The 27,055-nt window shown below is 41.4% G+C and overlaps 1 protein-coding gene across 1 annotated transcript in view; it reads left to right on the top strand.

Moving 5' to 3' along the window:
• The first annotated feature begins 7,037 nt into the window (after positions 1-7,037).
• Positions 7,038-27,055, top strand: part of THRAP3 (thyroid hormone receptor associated protein 3) — a 74,997-nt gene continuing 54,979 nt past the window's right edge. The window contains exon 1 of the mRNA XM_019430146.2: positions 7,038-7,150. The gene's annotated coding sequence lies outside the window, so the exon portion shown is untranslated. The remainder of the gene's footprint in view (positions 7,151-27,055) is intronic.

Genomic DNA, 27,055 nt, shown 5'->3' with positions numbered 1-27,055 from the left:
GTCAACTGACTGAGCCACCAAGGCACCCCTTCTAAATATCTTTTTTTTTTACAGTGTTATGATTTTATTCATAAAACACAGAAATAGTAAAAAAATTTACAATATTAAAAGTCAAGATAATTATCAGTTTTGAGAGAAAGATTACAGTGGTGACTAAGAGGTACCATGAAGATACAAAGTTTCTGCAGCATAGGTAATTCCCTCTTTTTTTTTTTTATTTTTTATCTCTTTATTTTTATTTTTTTAATATATGAGATTTACTGTCAAATTGGTTTCCATACAACACCCAGTGCTCATCCCAAAAGATGCCCTCTTCAATACCCATCACCCACCCTCCCCTCCCTCCCACCCCCCATCAACCTTCAGTTTGTTCTCAGTTTTTAAGAATCTCTTATGCTTTGGCTCTCTCCCACTCTAACCTCTTTTTTTTTTTCTCCCCTTCCCCTCCCCCATGGGTTTCTGTTAAGTTTCTCAGGATCCACAAAAAATTCCCTCTTTTTTTTTTAATTTATTTTTTAATTTACATTCAAGTTAGTTAGCATATAGTGCAATAATGATTTCAGGAGTAGATTCTAGTGATTCATCCCCTACGTGTAACACCCAGTACTTATCCCAACAATTGTCTTCCTTAATGCCCCTTCCCCATTTATCCCATCACCCCACCCACAACTCCTCTAGCAACCCTCAGTTTGTTCTTTGTATTTAAGAGTCTCTTATGGGGGTGCCTGGGTGGCTCAGTCAGTTAAGCATCCGACTTCAGCTCAGGTCCTGACCTCACAGTTCGTGAGCTTGAGCCCTGCATCAGGCTCTGTAATGACACTTCAGAGCCTGGCGCCTGCTTCGGATTCTGTGTCTCCCTCCTTCACTACCCCTCCCCCATTCTCTCTCTCTTTTTCAAAAATAAATAAACATTAAAAAAATTAAAAAAAAGTCTCTTATGTTTTGTTCCTCTCCTTGTTTTTATATTATTTTTGCTTCCCTTCCCTTATGTTCATGTTTTGTATCTTAAATTCCTCATATGAGTGAAGTCATATATTTGTCTTTCTCTGACTAATTTCGCTTAGCATAATACCCTCTAGTCCCATCCACGTAGTTACAAACGGCAAAATTTCATTCTTCTTGATTGTCGAGTAATACTCCATTGCATATATATACCACATCTTCTCTATCCATTCATCCGTCTATTGACATTTGGGCTCTTTCCATACTTTGGCCATTGTTGATGGCACTGCTATAAACATTGGGGTGCATGTGCCCCTTTGAAACAGCATACCTGCATCCCTTGGATAAATATCTAGTAGTGCAATTGCTCGGTTGTAGGGTAGTTCCATTCTTAATTTTTTGAGGAACCTCCATACTGTTTTCCAGAGGGGCTGCACCAGTTTGCATTCCCACCAGCAGTGCAAAAGAGACCCTCTTTCTTTGCATCCTCACCAACATCTGTTTTTGCCTGAGTTGTTAATTTTAGCCATTCCGAATAGTTGTGAAGTTGTATCTCGTTGTGGTTTTAATTTGTATTTCCCTGATGATGAGTAATGTTGAGTGTTTTTTCATGCGTCAGTTTGCCATCTGGATGTCTTCTTTGGAGAAGTGTCTATTTATGTCTTTTGCCCATTTCTTCACTGGATTATTTGTTTTCTCAGTGTTGAGTTTGAAAAGTTCTTTCTAGGGGCGCCTGGGTGGCTCAGTCGGTTAAGCAGCCGACTTCGGCTCAGATCATGATCTCACGGTCCGTGAGTTCAAGCCCCGCGTCGGGCTCTGTGCTGACAGCTCAGAGCCTGGAGCCTGTTTCAGATTCTGTCTCCCTCTCTCTGACCCTCCCCTGTTCATGCTCTGTCTCTCTCTGTCTCAAAAACAAATAAACGTTAAAAAAAAAATTAAAAAAAAAGAAAAGTTCTTTATAGATTTTGGATACTAACCCTTTATCCAATATGTCATTTGCAAATATCTTTTCCCATTCTGTCTATTGCCTTTTAGTTTTACTGATTGTTTCCTTCGCTGTGCGGAAGCTTTTTATTTTGATGAGGTCCCAATAGTTCATTTTTGCTTTTGTTTCCCTTGCCTCTGAAGATGTGTTGAGTAAGAATTTGCTGCGGCCGAGGTCAAAGAGGTTTTTGCCTGCTTTCTCCTGTAGGGTTTTGATGGCTTTCTGTTTTACATTTAGGTCTTTCATCCATTTTGAGTTTATTTTTGTGTATGGTGTAAAAAAGTGGCCCAGGTTCATTTTTCTGCATGTCGCTGTCCAGTTTTCCCAGCACCATTTGCTGAAGAGACTATTTTTATTTCATTGGATATTTTTTCCTGCTTTGTCAAAGATTAGTTGGCCATACATTTGTGGGTCCATTTCTGGTTTCTCTATTCTGTTTCATTGATCTGAGTGTCTGTTTTAGTGTCAGTATCATACTGTCTTGATGATCACAGCTTTGTAATACATCATGAAGTCCTGTATTGTGATGCCTCCAGCTTTGGTTTTCTTTTTCAGCAGTGCTTTGGCTATTTGGGGTCTTTTCTGGTTCCATACAAATTTTGGGATTGTTTGTTCTAGCTCTGTGAAGAATGCTGGTGTTATTTTGATAGGGATTGTGTTGAATATGTAGATTGTTTTGGGTAGTATCAACGTTGTAACAATATTTGTTCTTCCCCTCCTAAATATCTTTTGGGCATCTTTTGAATATGTTTACTTTTTCTTCATCCCCACTGAAAACACATTAGATCAAGACATTTTATCTTCTCGCTTGAACTACTGTAGTATGACTTCCTAATTGGTCTCTCCACTTTCATTCTGGTTTGCCCTAATCCATTCTCACACTGTGCCAGAATAATCCTTTACAGAAGGAAATCTGAATCCCTCCCCTGCTTATAAATCTCTCAATAGCTTCCCATTGCTCTCAGAATAAAATCCAATATCCTCAACGTGGCCAATCAGACCCAGCAGGATATGGCTGGTTAGGACCTCATCAGGCTTATTGTGTTTTAGTTCCTATTACACTCAGTGTGTAGGCCTAACAATATTTACGATGTGCCAAGTTCCTTCAGGTCACAGGGCTTTCCCACATGCCTTTCCTTTTGTCTGTAATGTGCTTCCCTAGTTCTTGGCCTGGTTGATTACAAGTTTATGAGTCACTTCCTCAGTGAAGCCTCCTCTGACCTTCTAGCCTAGGTCAGGATCTCTAGATTCCATGTCAGAATCAGCTTTTTCTAAAAGAAAAAGAAAAAAAAAAAACAAGAATCAGCTTTTTCTATAAAGGGCAGATAATAAATATTTTAGGCTTTGCAGGTCACAGAATGTCAAAACTACTCAATTCTGTGTCATAACAGCCATAGATAATACATAATGAACTAATGAATGCTGAACTTTGAATTTCATATGTACTTTTCACATGTCACGAAATATTAGTCTTCTTTTGATTTTTTCCAACCATTTAAAAATGTAAAAACAGGGGCACCTGGGTGGCTCAGTTGGGTAAGCATCTGACCCTTGATTTCAGCTCAGGCCACAATCTTGAGGTTCATAAGTTTGAGCCCCGCATTCGGCTCTGTGCTGACAGTGTGGAGACTGCTTGGGACTCTCTCTCTCTCTGCCCCTCCCTTGGTCACACTTGCTCTCTCTCTCTCAAAATAAATGAATAATAAAAAAAAAAGAACTTAAAAAAATGTAAAAACAGTTCCTAGCTTCTGGCCATCCAAAAACAGGAGGAGGGCTAGAATTGGCTTGTAGCCTATCGTTTGCCAACCCCTGTTCTATGTTGTCAATGGCATATATCACATACTTTCCTGTGTTGCACTTATCACAGTGATAATTAATCATGCATGCAGTAGACTTTTTTTTTTTGCAATGGACTTAAAATTTTTTTTAATGTTTATTTATTTTGAGAGAGAGAGAGCACGCATGGACACATGCTAGAACTAGTGCAAGCAGGGGAGGGGTACAAAGAGAGAGAGAGGGAGACAGAGAATCCTAAGTAGGTTCCATGCTGCCAGTGCAAATCCCTATGCCAGGGTCGATCCCACGAACTGTGAGATCATGACCTGAGCTGAAACCAAGAGTCAGACTCTCTTTTTTTTTTTTTTTTAAAGAAACTTGATGCAAGAATATTCTTTTGAATTTTTAAAATGCTTATTTATTTATTTTAAAATTATTTTTAATGTTCGTTTATTTTTGAGGGAGAGACAGAGCATGAGCAGGGGAAGGGCAGAGAGAGAGGGAATCTGAAGCAGGCTCCAGGTTCTGAGCTATCAGCATAGAGCCTGATGTGGGGCTTGAGCTTGCACACCCATGAGATCATGACCTGAGCCGAAGTTGGATGCTTAACTGACTGAGCCACCCAGGTGCCCCAAATGTTTATTTTTTTAATTAAAAAAAACCTTTTTAAAATGTTTATTTATTTTTGAGACAGAGAGACAGAGCACAAGTAGGGGAGGGGCAGAGAGAGAGGGAGACACAGAATTGGAAGCAGGCTCCAGGCTCTGAGCTGTCAGCATAGAGTCAAATGTGAGGCTCAAACTCACAAGCTTCAACTCAGGAGCTGTGAAACCATGCCCTGAGCCAAAGTCGGTAGCTTAATGGGCTGAGCCACCCAGGTGTCCCCAAATCCTTATTTATTTTTGAGAGAGAGAGAGAGCACAAACTAGGGAGGGGCGGGGGGGGGGGGTGCAGAAAATTCGAAGCAGGCTCCGCGCTGTCAGCGCAGAGCCTGATATGGCTCTTGAAATCACGATTCATGAGATCGGCTCTTGATATCACGATTCATGAAATCGTGACAGAGCTGAAGTCAGATGCTTAACTGACGGTGCCATCCAGGAGCCGCCCCCTCCCCCCAAATAATTTTTTTAAAATTAAGTAATCTCTAAGCTCAACATGGGGCTTGAACCTTGAGATCAAGAGTCACACGCTCTACCAACTGAGCTAGCCAGGGACCCCCAACAATAGATTTCTTAATGTTGTCTTTCCAGTTAGAAGTAAGCTCTGTGAAGGCATGGACCACATTTGTTTTGCTTATCATTTTCCTCCTGAGCTTCTAGTACAAGGCCTGACTCAAATGAATGCAGTGAAAAGATGTTCTTTAAATTTTTTTTTTTTTTTTTTAGTGTTTATTTTTGAGAGAGAGAGAGTGAGCAGGGGAGTGGCAGAGAGAGATGGGGGGGGGGGGTAGACCAGAGGATCCAAATCGGGCTCTGTGCTGGACAGCAGACAGCCTGACTCAGGGCTTGAACTCATGAACAATGAGATCATGACCTGAGCAGAAGTTGGATGCTTACCTGACTGACTCACCCAGGTGCCCCTAAAATGTTCTTTCATGAGAGGAGCTCAAAGCTTAGTGGAGAATACAGACACATAAACAATTAACTACACAATTAGGTAATGTATTGGAGGGAAAAAGAGTTCAGTCTTCAGCAGGATTAGTTTGAGATACCAAGGTATGGGGACTCCTACACATCTGAAACAGACTGAGTTGATGCTAACATGTTAAGGGAGTAAAACGCACAGGAGAGATAGAAAACCACCCGAGTATGCCAGATCACTCAAGGAGCGAGGAGAGGCTGAATGAAAAGAGAGGGAGAAGGCTGGAACCGTGGGGTAAGTTTGGGGCCAGGGAACGGATAGAGGTGGGAGAGAGGTAAGAAGAGATCCAACAGAGTATTTCAGAAACCAAGGGGAACGACTATGCATTTTTGTATCCCTCTAATTTACCATTGTGTTCCTAGTATTTTGCACTGGGTATGGCATGTAACAGACACTCAGAAAATCTGTGAATTGAAAATTAAGTTGAATCAGAACCTTTCAAGAAACATTACACAACATGCAGGGAAGTGCTCAAAGAAGGAAGAAAGAGTAAGCAGCCTGGAAATACTGCTGCTGAGGTCAGTAAGGGTGAGGGCTGATGTGGCACGGTCTGAGAGTTGAGTTGAGGCTGGTGAACTTTCGTTCCAGAAAGAACAGTAGATTTCTTCAATATTTAGTCATGTTTACTTTGCCCTGGGGTTGCAGAAATCCACCAAAACCGATCTCTGTTCTCAAAGAGCTCACAGTTTGGTGGGGGAGACAAACACAGGCCTTGATAATTATAGAATAAGGTGGGAGCACATATAGTGAGGAGCTTGTAAACTTGGAAGACTTCGTAGAAGAGTTGACATTTGAGCCAGTCTTTAAGGTTGGAGTTCACTAGTGCAGTAATTCTGGAGGAAACAAGCATGTGCGAAACCCTGATAAATGCAGTGGCTCTCAAGCTTGTAGGTGCATAAGAATCACTGGAGAGTTGCTTATAACACAGATTCCAAGCCTATATAGTTCCTGGGAAACTTCTGTTTTAATAGGTGAGTGGCATCCATTTTAACAAGCTTCACGGGACTACTCTTCTAGAAAATCTCTGTGCTCCCACAGTCATAGGCCGGGGTGGGGGAGTGGGGGTAGGGGATGCGGGAGATGAGGCCGGACGGAGCTTGACCCATCGGGCTCCTGGGGTTCCCATAGAGGTCACGCTATCACAATAAAAACAGCTCCATTTTGAGTCACGCTGCTTTCAGGGTACAAGCCGCTTTCATGTGCTTTACTTGTCGGACTCTCGCAGCAACTCTGCGGGATAGAAATTACCCGTCTCGTATCATAAGGGAGGAAACCAAGGCTCACTGAGGGGAGGCGATGTGCTCAAGGTCACAAAACGAGAGGTAGCAGGGAAGAGACGGAAAGCCTGGCGACCAAATTCCCAGCTCAGAGTCTCCACCACAACGAAGGCAGGCCGCGAGTGGGTGGGGCTCAGGCCCTCCCTTCAGGCTGGTTCCAAAATGGTGGGGGTAGTGGCGTCAGCAACGCCCCCGCCCCTTCCGTCCACCTCCCTCCTTCTTCCCCAGGCCACCCAGGCGGGGGGAGGGGATGGAACGGAGCAACCCACGTGACTGCCGACAACCTGGCGCGTGACGCAAAGCGGCGGGCCCAACGCTCGCCTTGCCTGGTGGGAAACGTAGTTAAGCCGGCCGGCAAGTTGGCGAGGAGGGGCCAGCCTAGCACTACATTTCCCAGGAGGCAGCGGGACGACGCCGCAGCTACCGCCGTCGGAGAGCGGGGACGCGGGGCGCGCTGTCGGGCGGGGGCGAGGTTCGGGCCGGTTGTGCCGTTGCGAGGTTGCAGCTGCGATCGCTGCGGTGGGCCCAGGTGAGTGAGGGCCTCTGATGGGGATTAGGGCAGCTCCGCCAGCTCCAGTCTTTTTGGTTTTTGTCTTTTCTCCGCGGCGGCTGGGTCAGGGTCCCCGGCAGGCCCGGCGCGGAGCCGCTTCCCCGCGCCTACCCCCAGGCCTCTGAGCGGGCCCCACTCTCTCGGCTCCTCCCCCTCCCCGCCCTTCAGGGCTTCCCCTCGCTTCGGCCTAGCTCCCGACGCTTTAGTCCTCCTTTTCTCGAGAGCAGCTCGTACTTCTTTTTTTTCCTCCTCGTAAGCTGTGAGGGAGAGGCTTCCACATCCTTCGTCTCTCCCTTTGGCCGTAGGAACCCCATTATTTGGATTTTTTCTTTTCCCCGAACTCTTTGAGTGCAACCCAGCCCCCCTCCCCCTCCCCTCGGTCTCCATTGGCCTGGTTCTGCCTTCTCCTAGGGCGCATGTGGCTGGCCCTCAGTAAATGTTAGTCCTTCTTTTTTGCCTTGCGGCCAGAGGAGGCATAGTCCAAATTTATCTGCTGCGGGAACATTTGTGCGCCCACTTTTATTTCAGTCTCTTGGGGTGGAGGTGAAGCCGATATGCATTCCAGTGGTAATTGGCGTGTGTTCTGCTTGTAGAAGGCAATTTTCTTTGCCTCCCTTAGCACTTCAGCAACTTTTATCAGCTATTCTCATTGCTTTTCTAAATCTTAGGGGTGGAGCTTGGCAGAAGCTGGCGAGTAGCGCTGGTGCCCAGAAGTTCGAAGCCATCAATGGTAGTAGGGTGTTTACGGAGGGATTGTTAATTGGATTGAAGGAGAAGCCTCAGTATGGTAGAGCCTGGCGGGCGAGAGCCAACGAAGCTTCTGGTGGCAGCATAACAGATGGACTCTGGAGCCAGCTTTCGTGGGTTCAAATTTTGGTTCTGTTAGCTTTTTATTTTAGGTCAAGGGGCTTCCCTTCCAGGTGCCTCAGTTTCCTTATCTGCAAAATAGCGGTAAGTAACGGGGTTATTTTATAGAGTTCTTGTGAAGATTAAATGAGATTAAATTGAAAACCGCTTAGCTCATTACCTGGCATGTATTAAACGCCATTATTATTATCCTCATCGCTTACAGGATTTCCAGTCTGGGCCCAGAGTGGAAAGGCATGTGTCACACTATCATTTTCCTTTCCTTTCAGATGGCCCTCCCCTTTTTTGTTTATGCAACTATTGTCCGTTAGGTTATCTGGACAGCTTGAGGTGTCCAACAGTAGCCTGTTGAAGTCAGAAGTGGTTCCTGCCATGAAAAACTTCTGGAGCAAATGGGGCTTAGTTTGCTCTTTCTTGGGAATTCTGCTTTGTGAACTCCTAGTGCACAGACGTTAGCAATACCGAAACCAAGTTTATTCTGTAGCCAGTCAGGCTTGATTGTATCTTGTAATAGGTGAATTCAGGTTTTCATAAAACACTGTTTAATAATCGTTATGTCCAATATAGGCTTATTTTTTTGTTCTTTAAACCTTTTGGTAGCAGTGAAAGGTCTCCGGTTTTGAGGACTGATGTTTTTAGTCTGCAGATGAAGTACAGTCCAGTTTTAGTGGTGGTGTAGAAGAACTACAGCAAAAATAGTTCTTTAGCATATTTCATTAGCATTGCCACCACATACAGATACTTTTTGAATTTGATTCAGCCATTGAAATCATGGATTATAAAAAGAGTGAGTGTCCTGTACTGAGAGATTGCAGGGAGGAAGCTTGGAATATTTCTGAGATTAGCACAGATTAGTGCTGAGATGGAAGAAGATGAGGCTGCCTGAGAGGGAGCGGAGGCAGATGATTAATTTTATTTATTTCTTTGGATAGTCTCAACCACTGAGAATCTTAAGATGCTAGGCTGTTTCTCTTGGGCACGTTGACATCCTGAGTTGAAGGAAGTGTGGTTAATGCTCGTCTCTCAGATATTAGATTTTGATGGATTGCTTCACATGGTCATTCTGTAAACATCTAAGATTGATTCAGTAAATAGTGCCTGAGGACGTACCATCTACTGGCTCCTGTGCTAGGCTCTGGGAGTACAGGGACATGTGAGACAAAGGGGTTTTGCTTTTGGAGAACTGCCAGTATAGTGGGGGGAAGATATAGCAGGTAAGCAAATAAATGACAAATTGAGAAAAGTAATGTGCAGATCCCTAGCAGGGGACTCTTTGCTAACAAGGGAGACCTAAGGGTGGTCAGAGAAGTTCTTTTGGGTGAGAGTGAGGAGCCAGTTTTGTAGGAGAGAGCATTTCTAGGTGGACGTAACAGCAAGTGCTGAAACTTGAAGGTGAAAATTTAGTGTGCTTTCAGAACTGAAAAGAGGCTGAAAGTAGTTGACACAGAGTAGTTACTGAACAGATGGACAGTAAGGTTGTTTGTGGAAGCCATCAAAGCTTTCTGATTTATATTTTAAAATCACTTTTGTAGAGGTGTGGAAGATGGATTATGGGGGATAACATTTAAGAGGCTGTTGTATTGGTCCAGGCTGGACATGGCAGTTGCTTAAGTAGAGGGATAGAATAGAGATGTATTGGTGGGAAGAAGGGAGAGTTTGGAGACGGTGTAGGTTTAATGTTTAAAACAGGCCATTCTTTTCTTTTTTTTTTTTTTTTTTTAATTTTTTTTTTTTCAACGTTTTTTATTTATTTTTGGGACAGAGAGAGACAGAGCATGAACGGGGGAGGGGCAGAGAGAGAGGGAGACACAGAATCGGAAACAGGCTCCAGGCTCCGAGCCATCAGCCCAGAGCCTGACGCGGGGCTCGAACTCACAGACCGCGAGATCGTGACCTGGCTGAAGTCGGACGCTTAACCACTGCGCCACCCAGGCGCCCCCAGGCCATTCTTTTCTATTTTTTTTTTTTTAAGTTTATTTATTTTGAGAGAGAGCAGTGCTGGGGAGGAGCAGAGAGAGGGAATCCCAAGCCAGCTCCGCACCATCAGCACAGAGACTGATGTGGGGCTTGAACCCACGAACCATGAGATCATGACCTGAGCTGGAACCAAGTGTCAGATGCTTAACTGACTGAGCCACCCAGGCGCCCCAGAACAGGCCATTCTTAATCCGTGGTCCATGTACTGTAGGGGGCCCCTGAACTCCGTAAAATTTTTGTGGGGGAGTGTATTTCCTCAAAGTTCAATATGTTCCATCTTATTCATTAGTTTCAGTGTTTAAGAACCACTGTTCTAGAGTCTGTTATGCTGGTTTATAACCCATAAAAAAGTAATTGCCCATGGGTTACCAAGAGAGTTTAGAGTCACGGGTACCCTTTTCTAAAAGATTGATTTTCTTCAAGAATTTTTTAATTTTTTTTTTAAAGTAATCTCTGTACGCCACGTCAGGCTCAAACTGAAAATGCTGAGATCAAGAGTCGCCCCGAGAACTGAGCCAGCCAGGTGCCCCATTTTTTAGTCTTTTATGGGAACTTTTTTTTTTTTTTTTTTTAATGTTTATTCATTTAGGGAGGGAAAGAGAGAGAGCTCAAACAGGGGAGAGGCAGAGAGAGGGAGGGCGGGAGAGCATCCCAAACAGGTTCCGCTCTGTCAGTGCAGAGCCCAGTGAACACCGGGCTCGAACTCAGAACTGTGAGATCATGACCTTAGCCAAGATCAAGAACTGGACTGAACCATTCAGGTACCCCAGGAACTTTTTTCTTAAATCAAAGTTAAATGTGCCATAGGAGTCATCTTTTAGTTTCTTTTTGTTCGCAAGGTACTGGCTGATGCACATACTGAGGAAGCTGAACATTAGTGAGCTCGGTTTCATGAAAACCCATTTCCTAATTTTCCTTCCACTGGAAGAAATAGTTCTTATTTTAGTGGTAGAAATGCAGAGTAAGATTTTCTTCTTGCTTTCCTTCAGCAATTAGGGGCTTTAGACGTATATTCATATTTTTTTGTAGTGTGTTTTGACATGCCAGCATGTTATTGGAAGCATAGGGTGTATTTTCTACCCCAGAGTTAGAGCTCTACCACTGAGAGAAGCATGTGTTTTTCTTTATATGGCAGAGGTTGAAAACTGAAAGCTTATGGACTAAATCCAATCTCCAGATGTGTTTTGATTGGCTCACACAGTATTGTAAATTTGAATTTGTTGTCAACATTAAAAAACCAAGGAGATTTTATGTAAAAATTTGGATTCAGTGTGCTTTTGAAAAATCTCTTCTGGCAGTGTGTTTCTGCTTTGCAGCAGCCATCTTCTCTGGTTGGGCATGTCCTCTCCAGTTTGTCGTAGCCCTCTCCACAGCCTGATATGTATCCCTGACACGGAGCAGAGTGTCACTTGGTATTATTTTACACCTTTATATTACTTGTTTGTTTGTAGGCATTTTAATTTGTTCTGGATATATGATATAGGTCTCTACTGCCTGCACTGGAAGTCCTTTTGCTGTCTTAACATTGTATCACCATTAAAAATTGTTTTCTGGGGGCGACTGGGTAGGTCAGTTGGTTGAGCATCTGACTTCACCTCAGGTCATGATCTTGCGGTTTGTGGGTTCAAGCCCCGAATTGGGCTCTGTGCTGACAACTCAGCCTGGAGCCTGCTGTGGATTCTGTGTTTCTCTCTGTCTCTCTGCCCCTCCCCTGCTCGTGCTCTGTCTCTCAAAAATAAATAACCATTAAAAAAAATGAAAGAATTGTTTTCCGTATTGGTGCCTTTTTTTTTTTTGGACAGTGAGGGAGATAAAATTCAGAACATTGTATTATTTTGTTTCCAAACTCAGAAACCCAAGGGCTTTTAGAAAGCATAAAGGCATTGATCTGACCCCTGCCCATTTATTATTACTATTATTACTATTATTATTATTTATATATTTATTTAGAGACAGTGGGAACAGGGGAGGGCCAGAGAGAGAGAGAGAGAGACGTGCATACACACACACAGTCTGAAGCAGGCTCCAGACTCTGAGCTGTTATCACAGAGCCTGATGTGGGGCTTGAACAACCACGAACCACAAGATCATGACCTGAGCTGAAGTCAGATGTTCAACCAACTGAGCCACCCAGGTGCCCCCAGGGTCCTCATTTTTGTTCTGCCTGATTTGGTTTTTAGCATCTGGAATGTTGTAACTGCATAGCTGGGCCTGTTTCAGAACACAGAAGAAGACCAAGCAAAGAGAAGTTGCTGAATGTCTAATTAGAAGACTTTAGACTCTTATCCTCAGGGATAAGAACCAAAGTTGTATGTGTTTTTAATATGCCTGTGTGAAGTCCTTTGCTATCAATTTCTGTGTGTAGGTTTTTTTTGGGGGGGGGTAATAACTCAGTTTTTCTTTTCTATTTTAATAGGGCAAGATATGGGGTGCCTGGGTGGCTCAATCGGTTGAGCATCCGACTTTGGCTCAGGTCACAATCTTGCAGCCTGTGGGTTCGAGCACCGCATTGGGCTCTGTGCTGACAGCTCAGAACCTGGAGCCTTTGGGTTCTGTGTCTCCCTCTCTTTCTGACCCTTCCCTGCTTGCACTGTCTTTCTCAAAAAATGAATAAACATTAAAAAAAAAAATTTGTTTTCGAAAGCCATTCTGTAAAGTCTATTCTGTAAAACTGAGTTAACTGTATAAGTTGTGATAATGATGGCTTTTCTTGAATTTTTGTAAGTTTAGTCAAGTATAGATTGGACGGGAGATTTTAAAGTACCATTTGGAGGGGTGCCTGGGTGGCTCAGTCAGTTGAGCATCTGACTCCTGATCTCAGCTCAGGTCTTAATCTCAGGGTTGTGAGTTCAAGCTCTGCATTGAACTTCAAATACTGTTTGGAGTGAGGAGGGTGCCTCAGGAAAGAGCATTTCTGCATTGCTAATTTTTTACTCTGGGGTTCTGCTTAACATTACATTTTTATCTATTTAAACATTTTTTCTTTAAATTTATTATTTTAAGTCCATATCCAATGTCGGGCTCGAACTCATGACCCTGAGATTAAGAGTCGCATGCTCTTCTGACTGAGCCAGCCAGGCTCCCCAACATTTCATTTTTAAAAATCAAAACAACATTGATTCCCTAACTCCTCCCCCTGCCCTATGGTTTAGTTAAGCAAGGCACAACCTGTAAAACCCTTGGTGGGGGCAGGTAGTTGTCTTCAGTTTTATTTCCTCTGCTTATAGATAGGTGATTATTGAAAAAAATAACATTGCAGAAATTTGTAATGTAGAAAAATAAGTTTCTTGTGTATAATGCTAGCTCTTTAGGCCAGTGTAAGCAGTTTGGGTATATAGAAGAGATTTCCGTTCTCATTTGTTGTACTTGTGATTTTTTTTTTCCACCCTTTGATGCCGGTTAAAAGGTATTTCTGAATAGTAAAGGTAGACAGGAAGGAACCAAGGAGGAAGTAGAGATGAACCTCTTTGGTTTATTATGAAAGCTGAATACTTAAAACATTGTTTTAGAAGGACTTAAAGTGCAAAAGTGTATTTGTGATATTCTTGTTTTCTTGGAAAATTTGGGTGATAGTGTTGATTCTTGGGTTAATGTTTTTCCTTTGTTCATAGCATAGATTTTAGCTTGCCTGTTCTCTCCCTTTGTTTCAGGATTATTTGTCACATAAGTTTTTGCTGGACATTTTACTATTAGCAAGTACAAGTTGTTTGACCATTCAGCCAGCCATATTAGGTGATTAAAGTGACCTTGAATGTAGTGCCATATTGAATGACTATAGAATGAGGAAGAGAATATTTTCATTTGTTGGCTTGTTCTCTTCCTTTTTTGCTCTGGAGGCTACTTAGTGTTGGAGGATACATCTAACATGAAAGTAGTTATAGTTATTTATTTATTCTTGAGAAAGAAAGAGGGCATGCCAGGGGCAGAGAGAGAGAGAGAGAGAGAGAGAGAGAGAGAGAATCCCAAGCAGGCCCAGCCCAGTGGGAGCTGACACAGGGCTTAATCTCACTGTAGCAAGATGATGACCTGAGCTGAAGTCAGATGTTTAAACGACTGAACCACCTAAGTGCCCCATGAAAGTAGTTTGATGAAAGTAGTTTGATAGGTTGTTTTTTGTTTGTTTGTTTGTTTTTTTGTATTTTCAGCAAAACATTTTCTGTTGCGGTGTTAGTAGAGTGCGCTCATAGAGGTACATGATCTTTGGTACCTAGAGGCCTTAGTTATTAGATGCAAGGGATGAGAAATGGAAGTCCTTTTTTTGTTTATTTTTTATTTTTATTTAAAAATTTTTTATTTATTTTGAGAAGGAGAATGGGAGAGATTGAGAGAGAGAGAGAGAGAGAGAGAATGAATCCCAAGCAGGCTCTACACCATCAGTGCAGAGCCTGATGCAGGGGCTCAAACTCACTGAACTGTGAGGTTGTGGCCTGAGCCAAACCAAGAATTGGACTCTTAACTGACTGAGCCACCCAGGTGCCCCCCCCCCCCCCACCTTTTTTTTTAAACTGGGACTCTGGGGCAAGTTGCTTATCTTTTTAGAGTATCTGTTCAATTTCAAATGGAGATAGAAATCTTAGTTTCCCATTTTTTCCACATCCTTGTCAACACTTATTTTCTGTTTGTTTGTTTGTTTTAAATGGTAGGCATTAAAACCCGTTATGTTGGCTATCATGTGCTTGTGGCTATTTGTGTATCTTAGAAGAAATGTTTATTCAAGTCTTTTGACTATTTCTCATCTTAACATTTTTGAAGCATTTTTTTTATGGTAATTTTTTTTTTTTTTTTACGTTTACTTACTTTTGAGACAGAGAGACAGAGGATGAACGGGGGAGGGTCAGAGAGAGAGAGAGGGAGACACAGAATCTGAAACAGGCTTCAGGCTCTGAGCTGTCAGCACAGAGCCCGACACAGGGCTCGAACTCACGGACCGTGAGAGCATGACCTGAGCCGAAGTTGGACGCTTAACGGACTGAGCCACCCAGGCGCCTCCCCCCCCCCCCTTTTTTTTTTTAATTAAGTGGGCTTCATGCCCAACTTGGGGCTTGACCTCACAACTCTGAAATCAGGAGTAGCATGCTCCACTGACTGAGCCAGCCAGGCGCCCCACATTTTTGAAGCATTTTGAAGTCAGTTTCAGATGTCAGTACATTTCACATCTAAACACTTCAACATGCATATTGTTAGCTAGAGTTCAGTATTTGCTTTTGGATTCCCTTTTAGCAGGGAAAGAAGGAAAGGGAGGTAAAATATACACACTGAAGTATGACCATCTTTGTAAGTGCTTGAATGGAGAGGTTTTGGGTGCCATTTCTTAACTGGAGTAGTTCACTTTTCCTCTGATTTAATGATGATGTTTGTCTTGAGTTGGATTTTTGCCAGATTAGTATTGTGACCATATAATTTATCAATTTGAAGCAGGACACCATTGAGAGAGAATGCTATTAATATGATGGGACAACAGGTGTAAAATGTCTTTAGCAAACTTAGATGTAAACTCAATCTAAATACTAAAGCACATTTATAGGTTGAGTTTTTTTTCAAAAGTAAATGTTTATTTAAGCACTTTACATGCCTTATGTCATTTAAACCTATATTTTAGGAGGTTAGTAAAGAACTTTTTGTTTTACAGATGACGCTGAGGCCCAAGGAAAGAGAGAGGATTTGAATCTAGGTGTGGCTCTAACCCTCCCCTCCTAGGCACTGTGCTATACTGCTCAGAGTAGTGGTCTAGGGAGTAGATTGGTCACTAAATTAAGACAGGGTCCTCAGATAATAAAATGTCTCCATTTTGTTATTGTCATGTTTATTAGATCTAAAGTTAAAATATTTAACTTTTATTCAGAAATAACGGGCTTGAATTCAGCTGACAGACTTTGTGGTTCACTGCTGCAGATAGAATGCCAGAAGATGTATTTCAGAATTGACCATATTTGCTTAGCTTTTTGTATCTTTTAAAAAAGTGTTTATTTTGGGGGTGGGGGGAGAGCACGAGCTGGGGAGGGGCAGAGAGAGAGGGAGGGAGGGAGAATCCCAAGCAGGCTCCCCTCTGTCAGTGCAGAGCCCTTTGTGGGGCTCAGTCTCATGAACCATGAGATCATGACCTGAGCCAAAATCAAGAGTTGGACACTTAACCGACTGAACCACCCAGGTGCCCCATATCTTTTCATTTTTAAAATGAAAATATACCTTTCTTTGAGAGAATTAAACAGTATGTATGTTTGACATTAATATAAAGAATATGTGAAAAATTGTACAGTTTAATATCTTATGAAACTTAACATAATCACATATTGTCATTTATTATTAAATAGTTTGGATGTGTAAAAGTGAAAACCCTGTCTCACACAAGTTTAGGCACAAATGGAACCAAAGCCCTCTAGTCTTGTGCTGTTTTCACAGTTGAATAAAACAGTGTTAGTTGGGCACACTAGAAATTCTCACATGTAGTTTTTTTTTTAAGATTTTAAGTAATCTCTACATCCAATGTGGGGCTCGATCTCAAAACCTCAAGATCAAGAGTTGTGTGCTCTATTGACTGAGCCAGCCAGGCACCCGTCATATGTAGTTGTTTGAAACTCCATTTGAATTTGAGTTTAGCCATTTCAGTGAATAATCTCAGTAAATGGTTGGACTCTTGGCTCAGTAGCAGTGGATCTGAAATTTATTGGATGAGTGATACATAAGAGTGTCATTTAACTGTTGCAAATGCTTTGCCATAGCAGTTATGATCATTTCTTGTTTTGTTTTATGTTATTTTTAAATAGTCTCTACCCCCAAGGTGGGGATTCCAACTCACAACCCAGAGATTGAGTTGCACGCTCCACCGTCTGAGGCAACCAGATGCCCTGAACATCTCTTGATAATTTTTGAACATCTCTTTCAGAGAAGGAAACCTAATGAAAAAATTTTTTAATGTTTATTTTTGAGAGAGAGAGCATGATTGGGGGAGGGGCAGAGAGAGAGGGGGACACAGAATCCAAAGTAGGCTCCAGGCTCTGAGCAGTCCACACAGAGCCTGACGTGGGACCTGAACCCACAAACCGTGAGATCATGACCTGAGCTGAAGTTGGAAGCTTAACCAACTGAGCCACCCAGGCGCCCCTTAATGAAATTTTTTTAATGAATTTTTTAACATGGTTAACTCAAAGTGCTAACTTCCTGATAAAATCTGATACCCACACTCATCATAAATGAGGTATTTGAGTATGTGAACCATAAATGTAAATAAAGATAAGTTAGCTAATTTCAAAGTAGTCAACTGAATTATTGCTGTGGTTATTCGGAAATTAGGATTTTATGTGCTAGTCAAAAGTATACATGAGCTGTAGCTTTATGTACAGTATGTTATTCCAGCTGGAATTTTGACTTTACCCTTCTCACCTCATCTTATTCTGGTAACTAATCTGAGAGTTGCCAACAAGGAATAGAGGGCACTTTCTCAGGAGAGGATCTTTGGTTTCCTTGTTGGGTATTAAGTATCACTGCAGAGCTATAGGAATATACAGGCTTTGTATTCTGCCTTTATTCCTTTTAGTGAATAAGAAACCATTGTTCAAATATATAAATCCTGGATACACTTTTTGATGTTTGTCTCTTTATCATAAAGCATTATGTTTGCAAAACTAAGATTTTCTTAGAGTAACTCTTGAGCAATCTTAGTTTCCTGTTGAAAATATTTAAAACTTTTTCTTGACTACATTTCTTGTTACACGTTATATAGCAATTAGTGTAATTTTTTTTTCCCTCACCCAGCAGTCTGTGCCTGAATTGGACCTGATGTGGAGTTAGGCAACATCCTAGGGATTTAGCCTGATCTCTGCTTTTCATTGTACAGCTGTTTGTGTATCAGCATAGTTTTTTGGAGATGATTCTGAAAACAATTACCTTTAAGGATTTGTTTTGTTTTTTGGCAATTATGTAAACACGTTGCTGGGGAAAAAGCCCCTCCCTTCCAATTTTGTGTTTTCTTCAAACTGCCTTTTTAGAATACAGTGTGCTATGTGGTTTACATTCATCGGTTCATTTAATTCTTATGATAGATTGTAAGATTAGTGTACAGTATTTATTTTTTAGAGCTGAGGAAACTTAGATTATACACCTTGCTCAAGCCTGCAACGAAGTGGAGTCAGGATGCTAATTCAGGTTAGTTGTGTGTTTGCAACATGACTTTACCATTCTGCCTGTATTCAACAGATATCTTCATGTGCTTGTCCTTCGATGTGGAGTTGTTTCTTTTTTTTTTTTATTAAAAAATTTTTTTTTGTTTATTTTTTGAGTCAGAGAAGATACAGAGTGTGAGTGGGGGAGGGGCAGAGAGAGAGGGAGACACAGAATAGGAAGCAGGCTCCAGGCTCTGAGCTGTCAGTACAGAGCCTGACGTAGGGCTCGAACCTAAGAATGGTGAGATCATGACCTGAGCTGAAGTCAGGCGCTTAACTGACTGAGCCACCCAGGTGTCCCTATGTGGAGTTGTTTCTTTGATGTGACCTTAAGAGCACTGCTTTATGAATCTTATTTCAAGCTTTAGAAGTGTTTGCAAAAATCTGTGTTTGGCCAGGAAGTTTGTGAGATATGTGGGAATACTTGTACTTCTCTGTCACTATCCTAGAGAATCTTTTTTTCCTCTAGAGACTGGGAAAGGGAGTGAATCTAAAAGGAGCACAACCAGTGTTCAGTGTTGTATAAACCTTTTCTTCATGCTTAAAAAAAAAGCCTGCAATATGAAGGTAACCAAAAGAGTACAAAGAATAATACAAGTAGTACCTGTATATTTAAGAGATCAATTTAATTAAGAACTAAAGCTCTGCTACCACAACTGAATCTTCTAGGAATGTTCTCTCTCAACCTTGCTTCTGATTTTGGTGTTTATGATACTTGTGTGTTTTTCTAGACTTTTACTAAACATGTATGGTTTCCTAAACAAAATACCGTATTTTTTTTTTTGCGTGGTTTTAAGTTTCATGTCAGTTTTTTAATTTTTTATTAAAAAAATTTTTTTAAATGTGTATTTATTTTTGAGAGAGCGAGTGAGCAAGCATGAGTAGGGGAGGGGCAGAGAGAGAGACACACAGAATCTGAAGCAGGCTCCAGGCTCTGAGCTGTCAGCACAGAGTCCGATGCGGGGCTCGAAATCATGAACCACGAGATCATGCTCTAGTAGGACATTCAATTCGACTGAGCCACTCGGGTGCCCCTGTGGCTTAAGGTTCTTTAACAGGTAAATGGCTAGCATCATGATGTGAAAGGATTGGGACACTGAAGACCAAGGGCTTTTTCTTTTTCTTTCCTTTTTTTTTTAAGTGGGCTTCATACCTGGTATGGAGCCCAATGTGGGGCTTTGAATTCATGACCCTGAGATCAAGAGTTGGACACTTACTGACTGAGCCACCTAGGTGCCCCATAGACTCTAGTTTTAGGTCACCATCTTGGGTAAAACCCTTCCTTTTTGTGAGCTGTTTCCCTTCTGTAAAACTAAGGTTGTACTAGATATGATCTCTAGGGGAGTGCTTCCAGTTCTTAATGCTCTGTGACTCTCCTAGTCCTAGTTGTTCAAAACTCATATTCTCTTGGATAGTGTTTTTGCCTTTAGAGTGGATTGTGATCTCTTAATCACAAGACTCTGCTCTTTGATTAAAGTCAGCTGTAGGCTGCCTTGAGGCTAACACACCCTCTGTATAGTCTTGATGGTAATGAATTTTCTCTTTATTCTCCTAGCACTTCAAGTCATAATTATTTTTTCAGATACTTATTTCATGAGATTTAGAAATAGGTCCATAAACGTTATTAAGTGCAAGCTGGCTGGAAGTTGTATTAACCAGGTTCTCAGCAGAATAATGATAATGCAAACTGAGCCGAGATAAACTCCATTGTATTATAAGCACCTGGAAAAGTACAGAGTTTCTGATCCATCTTTATGCTTTCCACAGTGTCCAGAGAAAGAAACTAAGAATTGTTTATTTATTTATTTAAAGATTGTATTTTTAAGTAATCTCTATCCCCAATGTGGGGCTTGAAGTCACAGCCCCGAGATCAAGAGTCGCATGCTGCACCCACTGAGCCAGCCAGGCACCCCAAGAATTATTTTTACTGTTGAGTGCTTGCTCTGCTACTAGGAACTCTACTAAAATTTAGACGTTTTTCTCATTTAATTATTGCAGCAGCTTATGAGGTAGTATTACTCCTAATTTATAGATCAGGAAACAGGCTTACAAGAGAATGTTTTAAACTGATTTTTTTAACTTTTTATTTATTTTGACAGAGAGTGTGTAAGCAGGGGGTGGGCAGAGAGAATCCCAAGCAGGCTCTGCAATGTCAGCACATAGCCAGATGTGGGACTTGATCCCACGAACCGTGAGACCAGATTAAAAAAAAAAAAATTAGATAAAAGAAAAAAACATAAAAGATCAGATTAAAAAAATAAAAAAAATGACTTGAGCCAAAGTCAAGAACTGGACGCTTAACTGACTGAGCCACCCTGGTGTTCCTTAAATTAATTTTTATGTGATTTCAGAGCTTGTAATTTTTCTTGCCACAGTATGCTGCCTAGCAAAGATGTTATTCATAGCGTGTGCTCAATGAGTATTAACTGAGGGAAATATTTGTAAAATGTTTAAAAAAATTTTTAAGTACATTGTTTTATCTTTATGATAGTCTTTTCAGAAGAGGGGACTGGCCAGTCTTGATAGGCCAAGTGAATGTCTTACTATTAGGACGTTGTCAAGGCAAGGTAACATGTTTTTGGTGATTGTGTTCCAAAATTAAAAATTCAATCAGGGAGGCGGATTAGAAGTTGGGGATAAGGAGGGTAGAAACCAGAAAGACCTCTTTTCATTGTATACTCTTGTACAGTTTGACATTTTTACTATGCGTGTACTACTAAAAAGAAAAAAACTAGGTAAAAAGAATTGAACAGTTTGCTTAGGCAAATAAAAGTTAATACTCAACTTTCACAATTCTGTACCTGCTTTTCTCTTTTTTAAAGCTGTATGTACATGACAACATGGATGAACCTTGAGATACTATGCTAGGTTACATAAACTATACGTAGAAGGCAAGTCTTATTATTCCACTTACATGAAATACCTAGAGCAGTCAGATTCATAGGGTAGAGTGTTCTGCGTGGGAGAGTTATTGTTTTATGGGCACACAGTTTTAGTTTGGGAAGATGGAAAAGTTCTGGAGATGGATGGTGGTGATGGTTGTGTAACAGTGTGAATGTACTTAATACCACTGAACTGTACGCTCAGAGATGGTTAAAATGTTTAATTTTGTTTATGTTTATTTTTCCATAATAAAACAAAATATGGCTGATAATTCATTTGTCATTCAGCAGACATGTACCTAGACACTGGGGATACAGAAAGGAATTTAATTTGGTACTTGCCCTGAAGAAGCTATTAGTACTAATAATATGACACAACTAGTGGTTTTCAAGGAAAGAGAGGTATTTTTTTTTGCTTTTTTGGTAAATTTTTTATTTTTTTCTTTTTTATTAAATTTTTAAAATTTATTTTTTATTTTTTAATTTTTTTACATTTATTTATTTTTGAAACAGAGAGACAAGGCACAAGAGGGGGAGGGGCAGAGAGAGAAGGAGACACAGAATCCGAAGCAGGCTCCAGGCTTTGAGCTGTCAGCACGGAGCCCAACACGGGGCTCGAACTCACAAACCGCGAGATCATGACCTGAGCCGAAGTCAGATGCCCAACCTACTGAGCCATTCAGGCGCCCCATTAAAAAAAAATTTTTTTTTTGAATGTTTGTTTATTTTTGAGAGGGAGAGACAGAGCGTGAGCAGGGGAGGAGCAGAGAGAGAGGGAGACACAGAATCCGAAGCAGGCTCCAGGCTCCACACTGTCAGCACAGAGCCTGATGTGGGGCTCAAACTCACGAACTGTGAGATCATGACCTGAGCCAAAGTTGGACGCTCAACCGACTGAGCCACCCAGGTGCCCTTTTGGTAATTGTCTTTTAATGTTTATTTAAGACAGAGTGTGCGTGCCCGATCAAGCCTGGAAGGGGTAGAGAGAGGGGGAGAGAGAATTCGAGCAGACTCCGTGCTGTCAGTGCAGAGCCCAGTACGAGGTTCAATCCTACAAACTGTGAGATGATGACCTGAGCTGAAATCAAGAATTGGATGCTCAAGGGGTGCCTGGGTGGCTCCATTGGTTGGGTGTTCGACTTCGGCTCGGGTCATGATCTTGCGGTTTGTGAGTTCGAGCCCCGCGTCGGGCTCTGTGCTGACATCTCAGAGCCTGGAGCCTGCTTCAGAGTCTGTGTCTCCCTGGCTCTTGGCCCCTCCCTTGCTCATGCTTTGTGTCTCTCTGTCTCTCAAAAATAAATAAATGTTTATAAAAAAAAAAAAAAAAAAGAATGGATGCTCGTGGCCCCTGGGTGGTTCAGTCAGTTAAGCATCTGACTTCAGCTCAGGTCATGATCTCGCAGTTCGTGAGTTTGAGCTCCGCATCGGGTTCTGTGCCGACAGCTTAGAGCTGACCCTCCCCTGCTCTCTGACCCTCCCTTGCTCTCTTGTGCGTGCGCTCTCTCTCTCTCTCAAGAATAGATAAACGTTAAAAAAAAAAAAAAAGAGTTGGACGCTCAACTTCCTGAATCACCCATGAGCCTCTCGAGGAAATAGAGGTTTAAGTTTTCAGGAAGTGGTAGCTTGTAAAAGTTTTGCACTGTGATAAAAAGATGGGAAAGTAGCTCTTAGGAATTCCCTGGCGGTTTTATCTGCTGGTTGGTCCGGAGGATTCAGGTGAGAATGTTATGTTGCCCCAAGGTACTTCTGTGTAGCCTGAAAGCTTGATTTTAAAAACTACCAATCTGGGTAGAAACTGTCAGGTGTAGGGATGACATATTGATCCCTCTCTCTCTTGTAAATTGATAACCTTGGCACAGAATAGTGGTGTCATTTAGGCAGCCAACTCTTTCAGTCTGGGATCAAGTTTAGGCTTGGGTTTGTTGCCAGAGTTACTGCTTCTTTAAGAGGTTCTGAAGATGTATAATGGTCTTACCTTCCTAGTCTACCATAAAGACAAATTCTGAATTCTTGGGAGAAGAGACACAGTCATTGTTTAATGACCACATGACTACCGATATTAGCTGATTGAAGTCTTGTCTTTTAACTCTGATTTTGACATTGGCCTGATTGATAATATTTATCTGTTGAGTGCTTAACATGTGCTACGTACTTTTTCAGGTACTTTACACATACATCAGTTCATTCAATTTTTGTAACAGCTCTTTGTAGCAGGAACCCATTTTACTGATGAGGAAACAGATAATGAGATTTAATAAAGTAACTTATCACAGGTGTCAAAATTACTGGCTGGTGGTGCTGGGAATCAAAGGTAGTCAGCCTTTAAGCATGTGTTTTTTTCTTATTTATTGGGCCAGTGCTTTGGAAATGGCTTTGGGATGTTGTTTACTAATTGTATTTGTCTTACTATAAGTTACTAGGTACAAGGATTAAAAAATGACAGTTTTTACCATTTGAGACCCCTACGGTTTTGAGAATTACTGCTCATTAAGGGTTTATTCTTGTATGGCCATTTGTACTAAATGCCTTTGTTAATAAGCAAAGGATGTAGGGACATCTTTGTGGCTCAGTTGGTTAAGTGTCTGACTCTTGATTTTGGCTCAGGTCATGATCTCAGTGTTCGTGAGATCAAGCCCCATGTTGGACTCTGTGCTGACCGCATGGAGCTTGCTTGAAATTCATTCTCTTGCTCTCAAATAAATAAACTTAAAAGAAAAAGAAAAAATAAGCAAATGATGTAGAACCACAGTTGGCACACTTTTTCTCTAACGGTTCTGAAAATACTTTAGGCTTTGGAGGCCAGGAGGCAAAACTGAGGCTATTAATGTGAGTACTTAAATAACAGTAGAGAAAGCAAATGTTCTCTAAATATTTTTATTTTATTAAAAAAATTTTTTTTAATGTTTGTTTATTTATGAGAGAGAGTGGGAGGGGGTGCGCAGAGAGAGGGAGTCAGAGGATCTGAAGCATAGTTCTTTCATACTGACAGCAGAGAGCCTGGCGGGGGGCTTGGACTCATGAACCGTGAGATCATGACCTGAGCTGAAGGTGGATGCTTAACCAACTGATCCACGTGGGCACCGCTATTTTATCTTTTTTTTTAAATGTTTATTTATTTGGAGAGAGCATGTGTGAGAGTGTGAGAGGGGCACAGAGAGAGGAAGAACTCCAAGCAGTCTCCACAGGCAGTGCAGAGCCTTACCTGGGGTGCGTTCTCATGAAGTGTGAGATCATGACCTGAGCTGAAATCAAGAGTTGAATGCTTGACTGAGCTACCCAGGTGCTTCCTTTTTATAAGTATCTCTGTACCCAGTATGGGGCTTGAACTCACGACCCCGAGATCAAGAGTTGGCATGCTCTACCAACTGAGCCAGCCAAGCGCCCTGAGAAAACAAATATTTCATTGGCAGAATTCAAAATATAATAGTTGAGTACAGTTGTTGTAAGGCAGCTTTGTTACAAGAGTGGAATTCACTTTGGGGGATACCATTTCGTGTCACTGGGGTTCAAAGTTAGCTTTACCTATCGACATGGATGGCAAGTGTTCATTTGTTCATGCAGAAATCTGTAGTGAAGATTTCACATATGTGTCTTTGAAAATGTCTTTACACAGACAGGTACTGCCAAATATTAATATTAATCCATAAGCATATGATTTTTTTGAGCATATGGTTTATTTGGGCACATTCATCATTTGGAAGGCAATTACAGAATTCTGTTAGATTCATTTCTTGATATTTGCCTTTTTGTATGCCATTAACACTGCAAAGCATTCATTTCCAGTGGAAGATTAGATGGAAGCTGCTGCTGCTTTTTTTAAAAATAGGCTCCGTGCCCAGCATGGAGCCCAATGTGTGGCTTGCACTCAAGATCCTGATATCGAGAGTCAGATGCTTAACCCACTGAGCCCACTTCTTTTTTTTTTTTTTTAAAGATTTTATTAAACATTTTTTTAATGTTTATTTTTGAGAGAGAGACAGCATGCAAGCAGAGGAGGGGCAGAGAGAGAGGGAGACACAGAGTGAATCCGAAGCAGGCTCCGAGCCATCAGCACAGAGCCTTAAGTGGGGCCCGAACTCATGAGACATGAGATCATGACCTGAGCCGAAGTTGGATGCTCAACCGACTAAGCCACCCAGGTGCCCCATTAAAGATTTTTTAAAATAATCACACCCAACGTGGGGCTCAAACTCACAATCCTGAGAACAGGAGCCACAGGCTCCACTGGCTGAGTCAGCCAGGCGCCCCTAGATGGAAACTTCTCAGTTTCACAGACAGATTTTCAAAGATGGAGATTTACTTTGCACTTTAATTAAGATTGGAAATATGCTGGAAGTGTAGTTTGAGTTAAAATATGTCTGCTTCAGATTTTTGTGGGAACAGAGAGATCTCATTGCTTGTGTTAACTTTTGACAGTACAGGAAGTGAATGAAATAATTTGACATTACTTGAAGCTAAAACAGCGTTTACTTAAAAAATTTTTTTAAGTAAAAAATAAAATTTTTTTAAGTAAAATAAAAAATTTAAGTTTATTTTTGAGAGAGAGGCTGAGAGAGAGAGTGTATGTGTGTGTGCACATGATCGAGGGAGAAGCAGAGAGGGAGACACAGAATCTGAAGCAGGCTCTAGGCTCTGAGCTGTCAGCACAGAGCCTGGTGGCGGGCTCGAACTCACCAACCGTGAGATCATGAGCTGAAGTCGGACGCTCAGCCGACTGAGTCATCCAGGCGCCCATGTTTACTTTTGTTCAAATTAATTTGCCATAGTAATCATTCCCATAAAAATGCTATTTTGCCTTATAACTTTTTATTGAATTCATTAAGAAACATTAGCAAGTCTGCAATAAAAGTTAATTTTCAAAGCTTTTCAGTATTCAATAACGTTGAAGGGTGGTTTTTTAAGAAAAAATTCAGATTAAAAAAAATTACAACTAGTGGTGCCTGGGTGGCTCAGTTGGTTGAATGTCCAACTCTTCATTTCTGCTCAGGTCATGATCTCACGCTCTTAAGATGCAGCCCCACATCCTGCTCTGCTCTGGGTATGGAAACTGCTTGAGATTCTCTCTTCCTCTCCCTCTGCTCCTCCCCGGCACATGCTTTCTCTCTCTCAAAAAAAAAAAAAAAAAAAAAAAAAAATCACAGTAAAATTTTACTGCTGCTAAGCCATTGAACTGCTGTTGGTAGTGCAAATCAGGATCCACCTTCTATTTCTGACAAAAACTCACAAAACTGACAATGGTTAAATCTACAAAAGTGAATTGAGAGTGAATGGAGGTTACTCTTGACAATACTGGCTCAACATGTAATGAAAAGTTTTTTGCAGAGTACCTGCTGGTGAATAGTACAGTGAATAACCATATGCTTGAAATACCTTACATTTTCACAAGCTCTGTAAATTTATCCAATTATGCCCTTCTCTAGACATGTTTTTACTACGGTCATTTGTGACACATCTTAGCAGATTCAAATTCAGGTTGTATTAGTGTTCTTTCAGTGTCTTTGAAAAGTTCTTACCTGTAGTTGTTCCCCATAGACTATTCATAGAGGCTAACTCTTCAGTTAGTTCACACTGGGCATTGACCTTCTCCAGTAAAAAACTAAGCAGTGTCAGTAATTGTTGAATCAAGAACCAAGAAACACCACTGAAATCACTCCTCCACCCCCACCCCCCCCCCCCTTAGCAAATGTTCTATTGTTGAGTAGTTTCAGATTTACAGAAAATCTGAGAAAATAGTACAAAAGGTGACCATATACCCGTACCCCTGTTAGCAGAGTAGTATGGTACACTGGTCCATAAACTAACAAACCAGTGTTGATGCATTCTTGCTAACTGAAGTCCATACTTTGTTCACATTTTCTTAGTTTATACCTAATAACCCTTTTCTGTTCCAGGATCACATCTAGGATATATATTTAGTTGTCATGTCTCCTTAGACTCCCCTTGGCTGGTACACCTTTTCAGACTTTTATTATTTTTGGTGACTTTGGCAGTTTTGAGGA

The sequence above is a fragment of the Panthera pardus genome, unplaced genomic scaffold, assembly GCF_024362965.1.
Source record: "Panthera pardus isolate Hobbes unplaced genomic scaffold, ASM2436296v1 HiC_scaffold_11, whole genome shotgun sequence".
Classification (NCBI taxonomy): Eukaryota; Metazoa; Chordata; class Mammalia; order Carnivora; family Felidae; genus Panthera; species Panthera pardus.
The sequence above is the reverse complement of the archived record's forward strand: the minus strand, read 5'-3'. Positions and strand labels throughout refer to the sequence as shown.